Below are 21,566 nucleotides of genomic sequence, written 5' to 3' on the forward strand. Positions count from 1 at the left end.
ATTTAGTATTCAATTAAATGTCATTCACTGAATCTAGTTATATCTCTTTGTTGTTCAGTCACTAAGTTGTGCCCAACTCTTTGAGACCCCATGGACTGCAACACGCCAGGCTTCCCTATACTTCCCCATCTCTTTTTTTTTTTTTTTACTTCCCCATCTCTTGAAGTTTGCTCAGACTCATACCCATTGAGTCATTGATGCCATCCAAACATCTCATCCTCTGTCACCCCCTTCTCCTGTCTTCAATCTTTCCAAGCATCTTGAGTCTTTTCCAGTGAGTCGGCTCTTCACATCAGGTGGCCAAAGTATTGGAACTTTAGCTTCAGCATCAGTCCCCCCAAGTAAATATTCATGGTTGATTTCCTTTAGGATTGACTGGTTTGATGTTGCTGTCCTAGGGACAACCCTGTTTTTGTTTTTGTCTTTTGCAATGTTCACATATTTGTAAAGAATCTAAGCCAAAAAATAAGAATCTAAGCCTTTTGTCTTGTAGAGTATCTCACAGGAGTTGTCTGACTGTTCCTTCATCCTTAGCTGCAGGTAGACATCTCGTGTATTTGCCTCGCATTTACATCATCATGACCTAGTATTGGTAGCGACAAGTTCAGCTGGCCAAAGTGATTTCTGCCAGAGCTCTCCTTTATGATGTTACCTTATTTATTTCTTCTAATTAGTAAGTAATCTGTGGGGTGAGGTTTGAGATCATAGGAATGTTCTCTTTCCCAGATAATTTTCACCAATGACTTTAGCACCCATTGCTGGTTATATTATGATTTTTCACTAATCGCTCGATCTGCGCATCAGACTTCCTTCCATGTAACATAGTCCTCCCTTTTTTACTTTTTCCACATCTGTGAGATTACACAAGGGAGTATCTGGGTAGTCAAGAGAAGGACTCTGAAATCAGACTGTATAGGTGTGCCCCTTGTCTCTGCCTCATGCTAACCAGACGACCTGGGTAAATGCTTCACTTCACAACCCTCAGTGCCCTAGTGTTTAACACTGGCAACAGGAGTAAGTCCTGCTAGAGGTGTCCAGTGGGGCTGGAGCCATGGTTGGCACTCACTGGGTACGATTACAGAGGCAGGAAGAATGATTGAGTGCCCAGTGAGTGCTGCTCCAACCCTGAGTTCATTTGTAACCCTTGAAAGCTGATTCAGACCTTTGACCAAAAGGCTGATGAACATTAATGACAGGGAAGAGCCCTAGTCTGAGTGCTCATAATCCTAAATCCCTACACTTAGAAGGTTGAGTAGAGAAGCAAATTCATGGCAGGACGCATCCACCAGCGAACAGTGTCCCCAGGAGGTGACTTCACCCGCTGTTCTGGTTACCCCTCACACTCTCGGTCACACTCCCTTCCTCCCTGCCGCAGGCCTGGACCTCCCTGGCCTGCTGTCTGTTTTCCTTTCAGTCACAGATAACTAATTGGACTCCTTGTCTGAAGGTTATTAGATTTCTTTCTGTTTAGATTCAGTCATTGTGGTTTTATTCAGTCCCTATGGTTTTATTTTCTGGCCGTGGAATCTTCCTTAAGAATGTTTTAGAAGTTTTACCAGGGAGATAGCTTGTGAATATACATGTGATTTACAGGCTACATGTGGACATGGATTAGATTGCTTCTGGAGAGTACTTCTAGCTAGATTATCTTGAAAATGCTTCTTCTGTACATTTTACTTATGTCATTTTCTTCCCCACAGTGCTTTCTTTTTTGCTATTGAAGTATAGGTGATTTACAATGTTGTGTTAATTACTGCTGTACACCAAAGTGATTCAGTTATCTATGTATATGCATTCTTTTTTATATTCTATTCCATTACAGTGTATCACAAGATATTGAATATATTTTTTTATATCTTTTATATATTTTTTCTGTGCTATAAAGTAGGACCTTGTTGTTTATAAAAGCTTGCATGTGCTAACCCTAACCTCCCCCTTGGCAAACTTACCTGCGATTCTTAAAAGCAGATGAGGGCTGGTATGATAAAGGATGCTTGTGACTGTAGCCAGCGTGCTTCCTGCTTGTCAGACAGAGCGTGCAGGATGGTTCTGTGGTGTCCCCTGTTCTCCTGCTCTCTGGGGCGATAGCCAGCCCAGCTGGCATCCCCAACCCAAAGCTCCTCTGAAGTTTCCCACCTCCTCGTTCTGATTTCCTCCTTCTTAGCAGTTTATGCGCTGGGGACCCTCTGCCTGTCTCTGTGTCCCTTTGGGATGAGTTCCTTGGGGAAAGAACTAGGTTGTAGGTATGACATCAGCTTGATGGGATGGGTGGAGCAAAGTTGAAAATTGGATCTCTGCTTCTGCAGAGACACAGAAGAGAGCATTTGGGTTTGTTTAGGTTTTTTTTTTTTTTTGATTGAAATGTAGTTGATTTATTTACAATTTTGTGTTAGTTTCAGGTGTATAGCACAATGATCCATTTATACATATATATATTTTTTACATTCCCTTCTGTTATAGGTTATTAGAAGATATTGAATATAGTTCCCTGTGCTATACTGGAAATCTTTGTTGATTACTTGAGTTTCATTTGAACACGTGGGTAGAAGTATCATGGCGGCCTTTTATTTTTCATTTCCTAATATGTACCATGAGGAATTTCTGCCCCCTTGAAAACCTGAGTTACCTGGTTTTGAGAGGCGTGCTCCAAACCAGCATGCTTAAGGATGGCCTTGAGGCATCTTGAAGGCTCGGAGAAGCCCCTCTTAGAGAAGCCCCCTCCACAAGGTTGGCAGGCCCTGGGCCTCACAGGGGGCCTCCCCGGCAACCCTGGGCCAGGACCCCGAGTCCCTCTCTTCTGCTCCCTTTTCCTGCTTCCTTGTGCCTGACAGAAAGGGCCTCAGTCTTCTCCTGCAGCTGCTTCCCTGGATCCCAGCAGCTCACGTTTTTCTGGGGCAAGTGTGATCAGGGCACTGTATTTGTCTGTGTCACACACACCCACACTTCCCCAGGAAGGATGGGCCCATGCTGCCCCAGACTAGGTGACATATCGAGGTCATGAGGAAGGTAGCAGAGCCAGGGGCCTGAGGTCCTCCTAGGGAACCTGGCTCTGCCCATTGGTGCCAAACTCTGGGGCAGTGGGGTGGGGATGCTGGGCAGATAGGCTGTGCTTCCATCCATGTGAAACATCAGCTCTTGGGCTCTGAGGTTCTGGGGTCTCAGGGTCAAGTGCTCACTCCCACCTTCTAGCTGGGTGGCCCTGACTCCCCAGCTGCCCAAGGAGTCAGTGGTTCCCCAGGGGGTTGGACTCTGAGAAAAAAAAAAATGTTGAAATCAACTACCTCAAACTTGCTCTATTGTCTCCAAAGCTGCAAAGCTTCTTATTTGATCTTGAGCCAGGACTTAAGTGTTTGAGTGATATTGGCTTCACCATTCTTTCCTAAGGGGAGTTGTACATATATATTCTGCTTAAAAGTGTCATTTCTTTCTTAACTCAGACAGCTGATCCCATAAACTTTAACTTCGTGTGTATCCACTTCAGTATAGAACCAATGTTTTAAAAATTATTAATATTTTTTGTTTACAAAACAGAAATAGAATCACAGACATAGAAACAAACATACGGTTACCAAAGGGGGAAGGGGGTGGGGGATAAGTTAGGAGTTTGGAATTAACATATACACACAGCTATCAACATATATATAAAATAGAGGGCTTCCCAGGTGTTTCAGTGGTAAAGAATCTGCCTGCAATGCAGGAGAACTGGGTTTGATCCCTGGGTGGGAAAAACCCCCTGGAGGAGGATACAGCAACCCACTCCAGTATTCTTGCCTGGAGAATTCCATGGACAGAGGAGCTTGGTGGGCTATAGTCCATGGGGTTGCAAAGAGTTGGACATGACTGAATGACTAACACACACACACACACACACACACATAAAATAGATAAACAGCAAGGACTGCTACATAGCACAGGGAGCAATCCTCAGTATCTTATAACAACCTATAAGGGAGAAGAATCTGAAAAAGTATATATATTGTTGTTGTTGTTTAGTTAATAAGTCTTGACTGACTCTTTTGCGACCCAGTGGACTGTAGCCTGCTAGGCTCCTTCTGTCCATGGGATCTCTCAGGGAAGAATACTAGAGTGGGTTGCCACTTTTCATTCTCCATGGGCTCTTCCCAACCCAGGGTTTGAATCCATGTATCCTACATTGGCAGGCGGATTCTCTACTGCCACAGGGAAGGCCTGTATGAAATAAATTCTTTTGATATGACATAAAAGCAAATCTTCTGAAAGAATGGTACTCCAGAGAGTTTTATTAGGTGTCTAAAGTTATTAGTTTAAGAATATATTTGCAACTAAATGAATAGATAATTACAACAGTAATCATCGTATATAACCTGTTTTTGGTACCCACTGTAGGCGAGGCACTGTGTTGTGTAATCACCCCCAGAACTGTGTAAAACAGGAGCTACTATCTTCATTTCAAAGTGAAGCAGTGAGAGCCAGGGACGAAATTGATTGTCCCAGTTTATTTGCAGGCCTGTGTGCATTTGTATTTCAAGATAAGTGTTCCTAGTGATTAAAGCTTGAAACTCTGATATCCCAAGAATGCAATTAGTAGATTAACACATTCAGGTCATAAAGTTGTCAGGTAAGTATAGGAAACTGATTGGATTCTTAAAAATCTACCTATCTCGTGCCAGCTATTATAAAATATACAGAGCCATCCAGGATGATGCATGTCTGTAGATGTCTTTTTCCTTTTGTTCCTTCATTTAGGTAAACTGGCTTCTTCTGTTTGGAGAGATAGATACTTAGATAAAACTGAATTTTATAATAGCCTGTTTGAGCGTAAAAGCTGAAATTCTCCTTTGCTTTTGAAATTTAATTATTTTTTAATGGAAAAGAGCTATCACATCTACTCCCTTTGTTTCACTTACTGTAAGTATGCTGGAAACTTCCAAGTGTAAATATCTAGCTCACTGGAACTTCTGTCTAAATATCCCCTAGATAACTTTCCTGACCTCTTTAACATGCACACACACACACACACACACACACACAGATACACATTTATGCAAAGATGCATACATGCTTATGCACACACGCATATATATGCATCCACATCCAACATAAATACAAGTACACATACTCATATCCTGACACACAGAAGCTCACACACACATACTCCTATACATGTGCATGAAATCACACGTGAACACCTCAACACACGTACACACATGGTCTATAATCCAAATGGAGTTCATTTTTATATGTGGTGTGAGGTCTAGATTGAGGTGTTTTTGTCTCTTTGCTTTTGCATATGACTGTCAATTGGTTCTAGGATCACTGTTTGAAAAGTCTGTCCTTTTCCCATCAATTGCCTTGGTACCTTTGTCAAAATCTCAGCTGTCTGTTTTCTGTTCCATTGATCTGTGTATCTATCCTCTCCCAAATACCACACACACTGTCTTGCCCACAGTAGATTTATAATGCATTTTTAAGCAACATGAATCCTCCAACTTTTTTTCTTTTTTCAAAATTGTTTTTGGCTAATCTGGTTCCTTCATCTTTCCATGTAAGTTTTAGAATCCACTTATCCATGTCTACAAAGGATCCTACTTAGATGTTGAATGGGATTGTATTTAATTTGTAGATGATTTGAGGGTAACTAACTTCTTAACTACACTGTATCTTGCAGTCCATGCTAGTAGTACATCTCTTCATTTATTTAGGTCATGGTCGGTCTCTTTTGTCTGATTTTTGTGAGCTCCCTACAATTTGTTTCAGGAATATATCCTTGCTCTGTTGATCTTCAGGTCTATACACATTCTGCTCTACCTGTTTGGCTCTGTCCTTACTTCCCACCCACCCCCCATATTCACATGGAGATCAGCTCTCTACCTCTTTACTTGCAAAATTCTTAGTTCTTCTGCAGATGAGAGATCACTTCCTCAGCCCCGTTAATTCTCTCCTCCATGCCTATGTAGGACAGGCTTATCTCTCTTATAGCACTAAGTACCACGTAATGTCACTTCTTCTTTAGTTTGTTCTTTTTGGCCACCAGCCTGAATACTCTTTGAAGGAAGAGCCCAAGCCTGATTTTGGATTGCACATAACACAGAGAAAGGGCTTAGTGAACAACAGTTGGTTATGGAAATGGATAAATAAAGAAGTGCAGGGAAATGAAAGGAGGAAGATAAACTAATAGTTAATGAGGCTCTAGTCTGTGTCAATCACTGTGTCAGGGCAGAGATAAATAAATTGATTGATTGATAGAGAAAAATTAAATTGACAGAAAGATAGTCACTAGGCAGTAAAACTGATAGATATAAAGATGTAGAGGGAGGGAGGAAGATAAAAGTAGGTGGATAGACAGACAGATAAAGGCAGACAATCAGATGAATACACCAACAGACATATATGTGTAGTTAGACAAATGGATTGAAACACAGACAGACATAGAGACTAGAAGATGGACAGACCGTTACTAGATTAGATAAATAGATAGTAGTAAGATAGACAAAAAATCAGGGAAAAGGGAGGTAGATTGACAGTAAGATAGATATTTATATGAATGTATAGTGAGATAGATAAGCATATAGTCAGATAGACACAAAGCCAAACAGAAAAGGAAAGAGATTGAAAAGTAGAGAGATAGGTAAGTAGTCAGCTTGGCAGGTAGGTAGAAATAGAGAAGGGAGGGAGGGATATAGTTTAACTTAAGTTTAGTTAATCTTAACAAAATTCTAAGAAAGATATGGTATATTCCCCCCTTGTATAGATGAGAAAAAGATTGAAGGGGCTTTAGTGACCATCCAGAGGTCATGCTTACAGAGGATGGCAGCACCCAGGTCTTATCAGTCTGGCCTTTCTCCTTTGCTTCTCCAACTTCCATCACTGCCTTACCAACTGAGCCTTTCCTTTCTTTTGTTCCCTTCAGTTTCCAGGCTTGAGCCCACCTGTCATTTCTTATCTAATTGAATAGCTTCTGCAGAAAATAATACTTCAAGTAGATTGTATCATGTGAGCACAAAGCAGAGCTCCGAAAGCCAGAAGTGAAATTAAAAGGAGGGCTGTGGCTTTTTAGACGTTGTCCTACACATGAGATTCTTTTCCCTTTCAATAGTTTTAATTATTCTATAATACATGGATATTCTCACGTGCCTTAGAGAAATGTTCATATTGCCAACTCAGGGACAGGTCATGCCTGGTGCCATAGGTGATGCAGACATTCCTCTTTGACAAACAGTCGTTTTGGATATTTCCAGCTGTGCTGCAAGGAACATCCTTATATGCACATCCTTGTGCACTTGAGCATGGCTGACTCTATGAAAGATACCAAGAGGCAGAATTACATTTAAAAAACTTAGATACTGAACAAAATGCTCTCCACTGACCTCACCACAAACCCCATATACTCCCCCTAGAGGTGGAAAAATAACCCATTTTCAACACCTCAGGGCTGATTTTTCCAAACTTAATTTTTAAATTTAATTTATTTATTTTTAATTGGAGGATCCTTGCTTTACAATGTTTTAGTTTCTGCCATACATCAACATGAATCACCTGTGGTGGTAGTGGTTTAGTTGCTAAGTTGTGTCTGACTTAAAAAAAAAAAAAATTATTTATTTTTTAGCTGAAGGATAATTGCTTTACAGAATTTTGTTGTTTTCTGTCAAACATCAACAATAATCAGCCATAGGTGCACCCACGTCCCCTCCCTCCTGAACCTCCCTCCTGTCTCCTTCCCCATCCCACCCCTCTAGATTGTTACCGAACCCCTGCCTGAGTTCCCTGAGTCATACAGTAAATTCCCACTGGCTATCTATTTTACATATGGTATTGTAAGTTTCCATGTTACTCTCTCCATACGACTCACCCTCTCCCACCTCCCCTCCCACTATGTCCATAAGTCTGTTCCCTATGTCTGTTTCTCCATTGCTGCCCTGAAAAATTAATTTATCAGTGACATCTTTCTAGATTCCATATATATGCGTTAGTATATGATATTTATATTTCTCTTTCTGATGCACTTCACTCTGTATAATAGGCTCTAGGTTTGTCCACCTCATTAGAACTGACTCAAATGTGTTCCTTTTTGTGGCTGAGTACTATTCCATTGTATATATGTACTGCAGATTCTTTATCCATTCATCTGTCAATGGACATCTAAGCTGCTTCCATGTCCTAGCTACTGTAAGTAGTGCTGCATTGAACATTGGGGTACATGTGTCTTTTTCAATTCTGGTTTCCTTAGAGTATATGCCCAGTAGTAGAATTGCTGGGCCATGTGGTAGTTTTATTGCTAGTTTTTTAAGGACTCTCCATATTGTTCTCCATAGTGGCTGTATCAGTTTGCATTCCCACTAACAGTGTAAGAGAGATTCCTTTTCTTCTTATCCTTTCCAGAATTTATTGTTTCTAGACTTTTTGATGATGGCCATTCTGACCTGTGTGAGATGATACCTCATTGTAACTTTGATGGTATTTCTCCACAGAAGATGTACAGAATGCTAATAAACACATGAAAAGATGCTCTGCCCATTTTTTGATTGGGTTCTTTGTTTTTCTGATATTGAGCTTCATGAGCTGCTTGTATATTTTAAAGATTAATCTTTTGGCAATTGCTTCATTTAAAGTTACTCTCTCCCATTCTGAGGGTTGTCTTTTCATCTTGTTTATGGCTTCCTTTGCTGTGCAAAAGCTTTTAAGTTTAATTAGTTCCCACATTTATTTTTGTTTTTATTTCCATTACTGTAGAAGATGGGTCATAGAGGATCTTGCTATGATTTGTGTCAAGGAGTGTTCTACGTATGTCTTCTTCTAAGAGTTTTATAGTTTCTGATCTTACATTTAGGTCTTTAATTCATTTTGAGTTTATCTTTATGTATGGTGTTAAGAAATGTTCAAATTGCATTATTTTACACATAGCTGTCCAGTTTTCCCAGCACCACTTACTGAAGAGACTATTTTTTCTCCATTGTATATTCTTGCCTCCTCTGTCAAAGATGAGATGCCCAGAGGTGCATGGGTTTATCTCTGGACTTGCTATCTTGTTCCATTGGTCTATATTTCTATTTTTGTGCCAACCATACTATCTTAATGACTGTAGCTTTGTAGTATAGTCTAAAGTCAAGAAGGTTGATTCCTCTAGCTCTCCATTTCTCTTTCTCAAGTTTGCTTTGGCTATCTGGGGGTCTTCTGTATTTTCATACAAATTGTTAAATTATCTGCTCTAGTTCTCTGAAAAAGGCCTTTGGAAATTTGATAGGGATTGCACTGAATCTGTAGATTGCTTTGGGTAGTATAGTCATTTTCACAATATTGATTCTTTCAATCCAAGAATCCTGTATCATCTCTTCATCTCTTTATGTTGTCTTTGATTTCTTTCATCAGTATCTTGTAATTTTCTATATACAGTTCTTTTGTCTCCTTAAGTAGGCTCATTCCTAGGTATTTTATTCTTTTTGTTGCAGTGGTGAATGGGATTGATTGCTTAATTTCTCTTTCTGATTTTTCATCATTAGTGTATAGGAATGCAAGGGATTTTTGTGTTTTGATTTTGTATCCTACAACTTTACTAAATTCACTGATTAGTTCTAGTAATTTTCTTATATGATCTTTAGGGTTTTCTGTGTATAGTCATGTCATCTGCAAACAGTAAAGTTTCTTTTCCAATCTGGATTCCTCTCTTTTTTCCCAATCTGGATTCCTTTTATTTCTATTTATTCTCTGATTGCCATGGCTAGGACTTTCAGAACTGTTAAATAATAGTGGTGAGAGTGGGCACTCTTGTCTTATTCCTGATCTTACAGGAAATGCTTTCAGTTTCTTCACCATTGAGAATAATGTTTATGGGTGTGTTTGATATCAGTTCAGTTCAGTTCAGTCACTCAGTTGTGTCTGACTCTTTGTGACCCCATGAATCACAGCACACCAGGCCTGGCCTTTATTTTGTTGAGGTAGGTTCCTTTTGTGCCTATTTTCTGAAGAGTTTTATCATAAATGGGTACTGGATTTTATGAAAAGCTTTTTCTGCATCTATTGATATTATCATATGATTTTTATCTTTTAATTTGTTAACACAGTGTATCACGTTGATTGATTTGCATATACTGAAGAATCCTTAAATCTCTTGGATAAACCTGACTTGATCATGGCATATGATCCTTTCAATAAGTTGTTGGATTCTGTTTGCTAGAATTTTGTTGAGGATTTTTGTATCTATGTTCATAAGTGATATTGGCTTATAATTTTCTTTTTTGTGATGTCTTTGTATGGTTTTGGTATCATGGTGATGGTGGCCTCATAGAATGAGTTTGGAAATGTTCCTTCATCTGAAATTGTTTGGATCAGTTTGAGAAGGACAGGCATTAGCTCTTCTCTAAATGTTTGATAGAATTCACCTGTGAAACTGTCTGTCCCTAGGCTTTTGTTTCTTGGGAGATTTTTGGTCCCAGCTTTTATTTCAGTGCCTGTGATTGACTTTTTCATAATTTCTGTTTCTTCCTGTTTCAGTCTTGAAGGTTGAACTTTTCTAAGAATTTGTTATTTTTCCAGGTTGTCCATTTCATTGGCTTATAGTTGCTCATAATATTCATGTATGATATTTGTATTTCTGCATTGTCTGTTGTAACCCCCTCCTTTTTTCATTCCAATTTTGTTGAGTTGAGTCTTCTCCCTTTTTTTCTTGATGAGTCTGGCCAGTGGTTTGTCAATTTTGTTTACCTTCTCAAAGAACCACTTTTAGTTTTATGATCTTTGTTATTGTTTCCTGTACTTCTTTTTCATTTATTTGTGCTTTGATCTTTGCATGCAGATTCTTTTACCATCTGAGCCACCAGGGGAGCCCCAAGTTTAGGTTGTCTATTTGATGTTTTTCTTATTTCTTGGGGTAGAATTGCATTGCTATAAACTTCCCTCTTAGAACTGCTTTTGCTGCATCCCATAGGTTTTGAGTTGTTGTATTTTCATTGTCATTTGTTTCTAGGTATTTTTTAATTTCCCCTTTGATTTCCTCAGTAACCTGTTGGTTATCTAGAATCATAATGTTTAATCTCCATGTGTTTGTGTTTTTTACAGTTTTTCTGTAATTTATATTTAGTCTCATAGTGTAGTGGTCAGAAAAGATGCTTGATAGGATTTCAACTTTCTTAAATTTACCAAGGTTTGATTTGTGACCCAAAATGTGATCTATCCTGGAGAATGTTCTGTGTATACTTGAGAAGTGTATTCTTTGGTATTTGGATGGAATGTCTTGAAGGTATCAATTAGGTTTATCTGGTCTAATGTGTCATTTAAGGCTGTATTTGTTTATAAATTTTCTGTTTTGATGATCTATGCATTGGTGTAAGTAGGGTGTTAAAGTCCCCCACTATTATTGTTTTACTGTCTATTTCCCCTTTTATGTCTGTTATTGTTTGCCTTATGTACTGAAGTGCTCCTATGTTGGGTGCATAAATGTTTACAATTTTCATGTCTTCTTGAATTGATCCCTTGATCATTATGTAATGTCCTTCTTTATCTCATGTAATATTCTTTAAGGTCTATTTTGTCTAATATGAGAATTGCTGCTCTGGCTTCCTTTTGATTTCCATTTGCATGGAGTATCTTTTCCCATCCTCTTACTTTCAGTCTGTATGTGTCTCTAGGTCTGAAGTGGGGCTTTTGTAGACAGCATATGTATAGGCTTGTTTTTGTATCCATTCAGCAACTCTGTGTCTTTTGGTTGAAGTGTTTAATCCATTTACAGTTAAAGTAATTATTATATATACATTCCTATTGACATTTTCTTAATTGTTCTGCATTTGCTTTTGTGGGTCTTTTCCTTCTCTTGTGTTTCCTGCCTACAGAAATCTCTTTAGCATTTGTTGTAAAGCTGCTTTGGTGGTGCTAAATACTCTTACTTGTCTGTAGAACTTTTGATTTCTCTATCAATTTTGAATGAGCTCCTTGCTGGGTAATCTTGGTTGTAGATTTTTCCCTTTCATTACTTCAAATATATCCTGCCATTCCTTTCTGTCCTGCAGAGTTTCTGCTGAAAGATCAGCTGTTCACTGTATGTTTCCTTTGTATGTTACATGTTGCTTTTCCCTTGCCTCTTTTAATATTTTTTCTTTGCATTTAATTTTTGTTGGTTGATTAATGTGTCTCAGGGTGTTTCTCCCTGGATGTTTCTCCTATTTCCTTTCCCATGTTAGGGAAAATTTCAACTATAATTTCTTCAAAAATTTTCTCAGACGCTTTCTTTTTCTCTTCTTCTTCTGGTACCCCTATCATTTGAATGTTGATACATTTAATATTGTCCCAGAGGTCTCTGAGACTATCGTCAATTCTTTTCATTCTTTTTTTCTTTATTCTGCTCTTCAACAGTAATTTCTACCATATTATCTTCCAGTTCACTTATCTGTTCTGCCTCAGTTGTCCTGCCATTGATTTCTTCCAGAGTATTTTTAATTTCAGTAATTGTGTTTTTTGTCACTATTTATTCTTTATTTCTTCTAGGTCTTTTTAAATGTGTTAAATGATTCTTGCATTTTCTCCATTCTATTTTCGAGATTTTGGATCATCTTTACTATCATTATTCTGAATTATTTTCAGGCAGTTTGCCTATTACCTCTTCATTTATTTAGTCTTAGGGGGTTTTACCTTGTTTTCTTCATTTGTACAATAGTTCTCTGTCTTTTCACTTTGTCTAACTTATTGTGTTTGAGGTTTCCTTTCCCCGGGCTATAGGATCATAGTTCCTTTTGCTTTTGGTCTCTGGCCTCTTCAGATAAGGTTTCTTCAGTGTCTTGTGTAGCCTTTGTATTAGGAGGGACTTGTGCCTGTGTTCTGGTGAGAGAAGGTGAGTTTTTCCCTCTGATGGGCAGAGCTGTGTGAGGTGGTATGATTTGGGATGTCCATGGGATGCCTATCTGCTGATGATTAGGTTTGGGATCTTACCTTGCCTGTTGTTTGGGTGAGGCTTCCAGTGCTGGGTGCTGTTAGCAGTTAGGGGTGCCAAGTCTTGGATACAGGTGGAGGCCTTCATGGGAGGTCTCACTAATTAATAGTCCCTGGGGTCAGGAGTTCTCTCTCAGTCTAGTGTCCTGGGCTCAGCATTGCCATCCCAGAGGCTCAGGCCCAACCTCTGGTCAAGGAACCCCTAAAAATCTGATTGTTATGGCAGTAAAGGGGATTTAAACAAATAAGCAAAACAAAACAGAAATAAACAAAAAATGAACCCCAGATAAATGGTAAATGCAAAATCAGAAATATAGAAACAAAAATGAACATACACACACAAACACATACACACAAACAACCAAAACCAAAACAGTCTGAAGAGAATGACATACCAAGAGTGTGACCCAGTGAGCAAAGGAAACCAAAATTGTTATCAATTAAAAACAAAACTAAAACACAAAACAGAAACCAAGACCAAAGCAGAGTGTCAACTGAGGAATAAAGCAAAGAAAACAAATCAAACTAACAAACATAGTGAAAAAAAGAAAGAAAAGAATAGAAAAGTAAAGTTAAATAATGTATATAAATATATATATATTAAATAATAACTACTACAAGAAAAGAGCAAAACAAAAACAAACAAACAAAATCACAGAACTGCAGAAAGCCAACATAGAAGTAGAGGAAATTAAAAGTGTGATGTTTAAAAAAGTTCTCAAAAGCCTAAATAGGGATAATAATGATAAAAAATAACAAACTACAGCTACAGAGAAAAAAAAGAAAAAGAAAAAACTCTTGAACCAACTACAGAAAAATCAAAATATAAAAATAGTAATAACTGTTTTCCTTGAGTCTCAGCTGTCGGCATCTTTTACCCCTCTGTGAGCCATAGCCCACCTCTGCTTCCCTAGGAGACCCTCCAGTACTGGGTGGGCTTGAGGGGCTGGTCTCTGGACCTGCTGTGGTGACAGCTGAACCTATTCTGGCCCTGCTCCTACGTGTTCTTGTCCCCAGTGTCCACAGCTGCCAGAGCTAGGGCATTTTCTTTTGTGGGAATGCTCATTGTCCTTTTATATATTCCTTAGAATCAGAGTCTACCTAGTTGATCATGTGAATTTAATCTACAGATTTTACAGCTGGTGGAAAGATTTTCGATCCTCTTCCTTAGTCACTACGCCCCTGGGGCTCAGTTGTGGTTTTATCCCCACCTCCACATGTGGGTCATCCATGGGAGTCTGCTCTTGAGGCTGTCCTGGAGGATTTGGGACTGCCCCAGTCACCAACGGGCATGGAGGTGGTGTGGCTGCTTGAATCACAGAGCCCCTGTTAGTGCCAGATTTGCAGGGAAGCTGATAGCCATGGGTGTGGGAGACATGGCACCTTAGGGCTTTTTCCCAGCCTCTGGTAACTCTGTCCCAGTGAGGGCTGAGCATAGAGGTGGCATGGCTGCTTTGATCACAGAGACCCTAGAGGCACCACGTGCACCATGAAGCCAGCAGCCACAGGTGTAGAAGATATGGTGCTTTTAGAAAACTAATCTCTGGTAGCTGGCATTCAAAGGGCCTTCCTGGCTGGTCCTTCTCTCTTGCTTGGTGCAGCAGGCACTCAAAGGGCCACCCTCTCTGTTGGTCTTTCTCTGTTGGTCAGCTGTTGGCGCCAGCACGTGAGGAGAGAAAGCCTGCAGTGATGGCTCTATCCCCTGCACGTGACTCAGCAATCACACCCTGCCTCTGTAGCTGCCAGGCTTCCCTCCAAAGGCATTCCCCATCACAATTTCCTCTCTCCTATCACCTCAGGCCATTTCCCCATAGTCAACAGCAGCCCTTGCCCTGGAATTGCTCTCCATTCCTTACACTTCTGCTGCCAGCAGTGACTTGTGTAACTGTCCAAGGTACGTAGGGCCACGGCATGGATTGTCTGTGTGGTTCTCACTCCATTCAGAGTATCACAGATCTACTGTTTCTTTTTTTTAATTTATTTTATTTTTTCAGTGGGTTTTGTCATACATTGACATGAATCAGCAATAGATTTACACGTATTCCCCATCCCGATCCCCCCTCCCACCTCCCTCTCCACCCGATTCCTCTGGGTCTTCCCAGTGCACCAGCCCCGAGCACTTGTCTCATGCATCCCACCTGGGCTGGTGATCTGTTTCACCATAGATAATATACATGCTGTTCTTTCTAAACATCCCACCCTCACCTTCTCCCACAGAGTTCAAAAGTCTGTTCTGTACTTCTGCGTCTCTTTTTCTGTTTTGCATAAAGGGTTGTCGTTATCATCTTTCTAAATTCCATATATATGTGTTAGTATGCTGTAATGTTCTTTATCTTTCTGGCTTACTTCACTCTGTATAATGGGCTCCAGTTTCATCCATCTCGTTAGAACTGATTCAAATGAATTCTTTTTAATGGCTGAGTAATATTCCATGGTGTATATGTACCACAGCTTCCTTATCCATTCGTCTGCTGATGGGCATCTAGGTTGCTTCCATGTCCTGGCTATTATAAACAGTGCTGTGATGAACATTGGGGTGCATGTGTCTCTTTCAGATCTGGTTTCCTCAGTGTGTATGCCCAGAAGTGGGATTGCTGGGTCATATGGCAGTTCTATTTCCAGTTTTTTAAGAAATCTCCACACTGTTCTCCATAGTGGCTGTACTAGTTTGCATTCCCACCAACAGTGTAAGAGGGTTCCCTTTTCTCCACACCCTCTCCAGCATTTATTGCTTGTAGACTTTTGGATAGCAGCCATCCTGACTGGCGTGTAATGGTACCTCATTGTGGTTTTGATTTGCATTTCTCTGATAATGAGTGATGTTTGGCATCTTTTCATGTGTTTGTTAGCCATCTGTATGTCTTCTTTGGAGAAATGTCTGTTTAGTTCTTTGGCCCATTTTTTGATTGGGTCATTTATTTTTCTGGAATTGAGCTGCAGGAGTTGCTTGTATATCTTTGAGATGAATCCTTTGTCTGTTTCTTCATTTGCTATTATTTTCTCCCAATCTGAGGGCTGTCTTTTCACCTTACTTATAGTTTCCTTTGTAGTGCAAAAGCTTTTAAGTTTCATTAGGTCCCATTTGTTTAGTTTTGCTTTTATTTCCAATATTCTGGGAGGTGGGTCATAGAGGATCTTGCTGTGGTTTATGTCAGAGAGTGTTTTGCCTATGTTCTCCTCTAGGAGTTTTATAGTTTCTGGTCTCACATTTAGATCTTTAATCCATTTTGAGTTTATTTTTGTGTATGGTGTTAGAAAGTGTTCTAGGCAAGGATATACAATGGAAAAAAGACAACCTCTTTAACAAGTGGTGCTGGGAAAGCTGGTCAACCACTTGTAAAAGAATGAAACTAGATCTACTGTTTCACTCTCCGACAGCCTCAAGTGCTTCCCCTCTGTCCCAACTGATTGCCCTGATGTGGAGATTTCACCCCTGCTTCAGCTCCCTCAGTCTCCAGGTGCAGATCCAGTCCCACTCACTCTCCTCCTCTTTTTCCCTTCCTTCCTTCATCCTACTGAGTTTTGCATGGCTCTATATATTCCTCTCCCAGTGGTCAGGGACTCCTGCCAACTCTTAGTTGGTGCTCTGTGAGATCTTCTACATCTGAAGATATATTCCTGATGCATCCATGGAAAGAGATGCACTCCACTTCCCATGCCATCTTCAAGACCTTCCAAACTTAATTTTTTGAGGAGCCAATCTGTGGGGTAGGGGCTGGGTCGGCATGGTTAATGGTTATCTTATAGTTAAATTTGTATTCCCTTCATTGTTACTAAGGTTGATTATCTTTCCATATACTGATTTGTCATGTGGGCTTCCTATAAACTTCACATTCATATGATTTGCCAATTTTTTTCTTGTTCTGTGAATCTTTAATTATTTGGATATGTTCATTTTCTATTCTGAATGTCAGTTCCTTGTTCATTATATATTTTCCAAAATTTTCTCCTGTTCTGTCTAACTTTGATTTGTTTTGTCATTCAGAAGTTTATTTATTGATTTGGCACTTTTGCTGTTATTCATTTCATCAAATTTTTCTATGATGGCTTTTGCTTTTTGTATTTTAAGAAGACTTTCTCTATGAGTCAGGACAGGCTAAATGCTACAACAATTGTCCCCCAAACTCTGGTGCTTTAACACAGTACAGTTTTACTTTTTGCCATATGTCAGTCAGCGCAGTGTGGGTAGCATCCCTTCCTCCTTCCCCCATCTCACCTCTCCCCCTCCTCCTTCCCTCTCCTCCTCCTTTTCCCTCTCTCCCTTCTTCCTCTGCTTCATGTTCTTCCTCTCTTCCTCCCCCTCCCCATCTCTCCCCTCCCCACCCCTTCCTCGTTCTTATTCTCCTCTCTCTCTCTCAATCTGTTTTATACACACATAAATACACACATTTTCCATCCTCTCACTGGTGCCTCTGTCTGCCCCTTTCCACACTACTTTAATCACAGTACTTTTATGTTTGATGTGTGGTAGAACAGACTTCTGAATCCACTTTGATCTTTATCAAAAGTGCTTTGGAATTTCTTGCTTCTTTATTCTTCTATGTTTTAGAAACTGTCATATTCCATAACAGTTCTGTTCTGGTGGTATTGAAGTTATGGTATGAATTAGAATTTTAAAAATAGTCTTCCCATCCTTTTATTTTTCTTTCTCGCCTTAAATATTGTTTTCTGTTCAAACAGAAAGCTTATTTCATGTTTGATGTGTGAACTCTAGTTAATTATGGAAACTTTTAATGAAATGGATCTTTTGTTTTTTAAAAAAGTGATTAATTAGCTAATGTTGGTATGTAAAAAGGGTATTGATTTTTTTATGTTGGTCTTGTTCCAGCCATTTAAAATGTTCTTCTTTGTTCTAAGACTCGGTCCTGGGCTTGTTCTAAATTTGGATGGCACTACTTCTAAAGTCTGTATTATTAGGTAGGATAATTGTTGTAAGTTTGGAATACCCTTTAATAAGTAAAGGAAGTTTTCTTCTATTCCTGGTTTATTTTGAGTTGTATAATGAATGATGTGAGCTTTTTGGCATCTTTTGAGATGATCATATGGTTTTTCTTCTGGAGAGTGTTAATATAGCATACCCACATTAGGATCATGTTTGGCTGTTAGTAACAGGGAGAAGAAATAATAGGGAATTTAGTAGGAGGGGAACTTGCTCCTCTCTCATGAATGTGGGGTAAGCCTTTCAGGGATGGCAACTCCACGAATCCCCAGGACTGCCTTCCTGCCACCTGAATCTCCCTGTACCCTTATCTCCATTATTCTATTGGGGCTAGGGCTCCAGAGTCCTTTGTCTTTCTCTGTCTTTTTCTACAGTTGGATTCACTTACTCATCTTTTAAGGTTTTCATCCATGTTTATAAATGACATTACCCTATGACTTTTTCTCTTTTCTGTTCTTTCTTTTCTAATTTTGACATCTGAATTACTCTCCCTTAATGTAGCAACTAGGAATCTAAGTTCAGCTATAAATCACCAAGCATTTGACTTACTTGGATAGAACTGATAGGTATTTATATGAGAAGAATGATGGGAAGTCCAGAGGGGTGAAGTCTAGGGCCTGGGCAAAGTTCAGTGATACCATCAGGATTGGACTTGTTACTCCACCAACCTGCATGTTGGGTCATCCTCTGGCTTTCTCAAAGACCGAAGATGGCAGATATACTTGGAGATGGTATTTCTTTGCCTAAGGTAGAAAGGAGGAAGAAAGCCAGTGGGAAAGGACTGTATCAGTTAAGCCTGACCCCTTCTATCAGGGAAGCAACGGCTTTCCCATAAACTCAACACAGTTGACTCCTGCCTCTATCACATAGACCTGAATCATTCAGTGCAGCTGCATCCGGATTGGTGAATCTGAGTTCAAGGAGGGGAGATTTCAGTGACTGGCTCTGGATTCATTACCCAGTACTAGGAATATTGTCAGTCTCCAAAAATCAAGGGTTCTGCACTGCAACCTGATAAACCAAGACATTACCAGTGGTAGGTGAGTAGGTATGGAGTAGGCAACATCTAAGAAAATGAATGAGTACTTTCCTATTTCTTTCTACACTCTTAATCCATTTTTCACCCTGTTACCAAATCTTTTGTGTCTTTGTTTTCCTAGCACAGTACATGTCCATTCTCTACTCAGAAACTCCCAGTGGTTTCCCACTGGCCTCATGTAAGAATCTAGCTTCTCACCTTGACAGCCCACAGGTCCGACCCTGACCTTTACCTGTAGTCACCGTGCCCACAGCTCTCCTGCTTCTGGTATCCCTGCACCCAGAGACATACAGATGTGCTTTTGCCTTTTGGCCTGTGCTTATAGTGTACATCCAGCTTGGAATGTCTTCTATTCAGCCTTCCTAAATCCTCAAAAACTCATCCTACATTTGGCCTTTTCACTAACCCTTTCTAGTATCCTAATTTTTTTTAATAAATCATATTTTATCATTTATACCAGTCTAAGTTGAATAATGGTTATTTTCATGTATACCCATCAGATGGAGTAGGAACTTGGATTTAGTATTTTTATTTGTCCACTCAGCAGATTTATTTAACAACTGGTATATTCCAGTTTATGGTGATGTTAGTGCAAAAAATAGGAACCCTGACCTTCAGGACAGCCCTCACAGAGAGAGACGAGGCGGCACGTAGCTCAGCAGTGGCAGCCCAGGACCTACACACATACTTGAAGTGTTCGTTTCATGTCAGTAAGACCATGGAAGGATCCTGACCCTTTAGGTTTTGTTTTTCTTTTTTAAGACTCTTTTAACTTGTTAGCAGATACACCTTTTCCTAGAAGACCTGGATAAAATGATTGAAATCAACAGGAGAAGTATAAACCTGAATAATGAGTTGTTTAGATCTTTTTAAACCCTTGTTTATGGCACATTGGTCTGGTTCAAACATACATTTTATGCCTGTGTAACAGCTAGATTTGTGAGCCTGGAGAATAAAAGCATAAATCCTTTAAAGCAAGGGAATCTTGAAAGCATTCCAATGCTGAAGGCTTGAATTGTGCAGGGAAGCTCTGCTGGAGATTTGCAAGGATGCAAATAATGCTCTGACATCCAGGTGCCCTTAGAAGGTGATCAGTCCTGATGTGGGCACCTTCCACAGTTGCACGGATATTACTGTCCTCTACAAGTGAGAATAAATACTTCCATGTCTTGTGGCCTTAAAACTTTACTTCCATGTTTAAGTATTATCTTCAAAATGAATGATTATTATTCCTTGTGGATTCTCTAATTATCTTCTCTTAATGTGAGTTCAAGATAGGAAGCAGCATGGAAAGAAGAGTCTGTAATTCTTTGGGGTTCATGAGCCTCGAGTGTGATGATACCTATACATCTATTCTCATACTAAGAACTGTTGAAGATTTTTAGAGATTTAACCTATTAATGTGTCATTTCCATGCACACAATAGAAAACCTCAGTAGATCCTACACTCAGTACTATTAGCAAAAATATAAGTTTTAGGAGAGACTTTTTTCCACCTTTCCATCCTAGGAGAAAAATCATTAAAATGTATGATTGAGTGTCTACTAAGGAAATGTTTTACTTCTGATCATACACTGATGCATGTGCTGTGTTTTAAAGGTGCTAGACATTTGGATCTCAGAATGTTTGAAGACTCCATGCCATTATAAAGGATTGGTGAATAGCGACCTTAGGTCTAAGTGGGTCTTTGTGGGAGTCATTACTCTGCTACTGAGCTGTCTGATCTTCAGTAAAATGGAACAGAGCCACTTGGCTTGTGGAGTTGTTGTCTGAATGAGAGTTAACCCACCTGTAAAATTCTTAGTATACTCAGTGTCATCCTGGGCCCTCCTCATTTAGCTATAGAGAGAATTTACACCCATGGGAAGAATGTTTTTCATTGTCCAACTCCTTTCAAATAAATTGGAAAGCCAAGATGAAGTGGATAAATCTGTAATAAAATAAAGCCTAACACAATTTAACCCTATAGAAAGTCTGAACAGTAATTTCCACAGGAAAAAATAAATAGGGGAAATTGTAAAGGGTTTCCTTCAAAAGAAACATCAGGAATAGATTGATTCACAGGGAGTATCTACCTAACATTTTAATGTCAGGTGACTCCAGTGCTACTTAGGCTATTGCAAGAGAACTGAGAAGATAAGCCTATGGTTTTGCTCTGTGTATAGGATGTTAACCATAAAACTGTCAAATTTACACAAAAGATTGCACATAAAAATAAAAGCCATATATCAAGTTAATGCATTAATATGAAAATAGAAGTTTTAAATAAAAACTAGCAAACTGAAGAAAAAAGCACATAGGAAAAGAAATACCAATAAATGATTAAAGATTTATTTATTCTAGAAGTATGAGTAAAGTTTAATATTAGAAGTTAATTAATAGAATTCATTATATTAATAGATATTAAGAAAAAATTATGTGAAAATCAACATTCATCCATAATAATGCTACTTAATAAGGTATATGCTGCTGCTGCTGCTAAGTCGCTTCAGTCATGCCCAACTCTATGCGACCCCATAGACGGCAGCCCACCAGGCTCCTCTGTCCCTGGGATTCTCCAGGCAAGAATACTAGAGTGGGTTGCCATTTCCTTCTCCAACACAGGCACGCATGCTAAGTTGCTTCAGTCATATCTGACTCTGTGTGACCCCATGAACAGCAGCCCACCAGGCTCCTCGTCCACGGAATTCTCTA

The 21,566-nt window shown here is 39.4% G+C and overlaps 1 protein-coding gene across 1 annotated transcript in view; it reads left to right on the plus strand.

The window, feature by feature from the left end:
• OTUD7A (OTU deubiquitinase 7A) overlaps window positions 1–21,566 on the plus strand; it is a 376,613-nt gene that overhangs the window by 188,313 nt on the left and 166,734 nt on the right. The gene's annotated exons all lie outside the window — the stretch shown is intronic.

Source organism: Dama dama, chromosome 13, assembly GCF_033118175.1.
Source record: "Dama dama isolate Ldn47 chromosome 13, ASM3311817v1, whole genome shotgun sequence".
Taxonomy (NCBI): domain Eukaryota; kingdom Metazoa; phylum Chordata; class Mammalia; order Artiodactyla; family Cervidae; genus Dama; species Dama dama.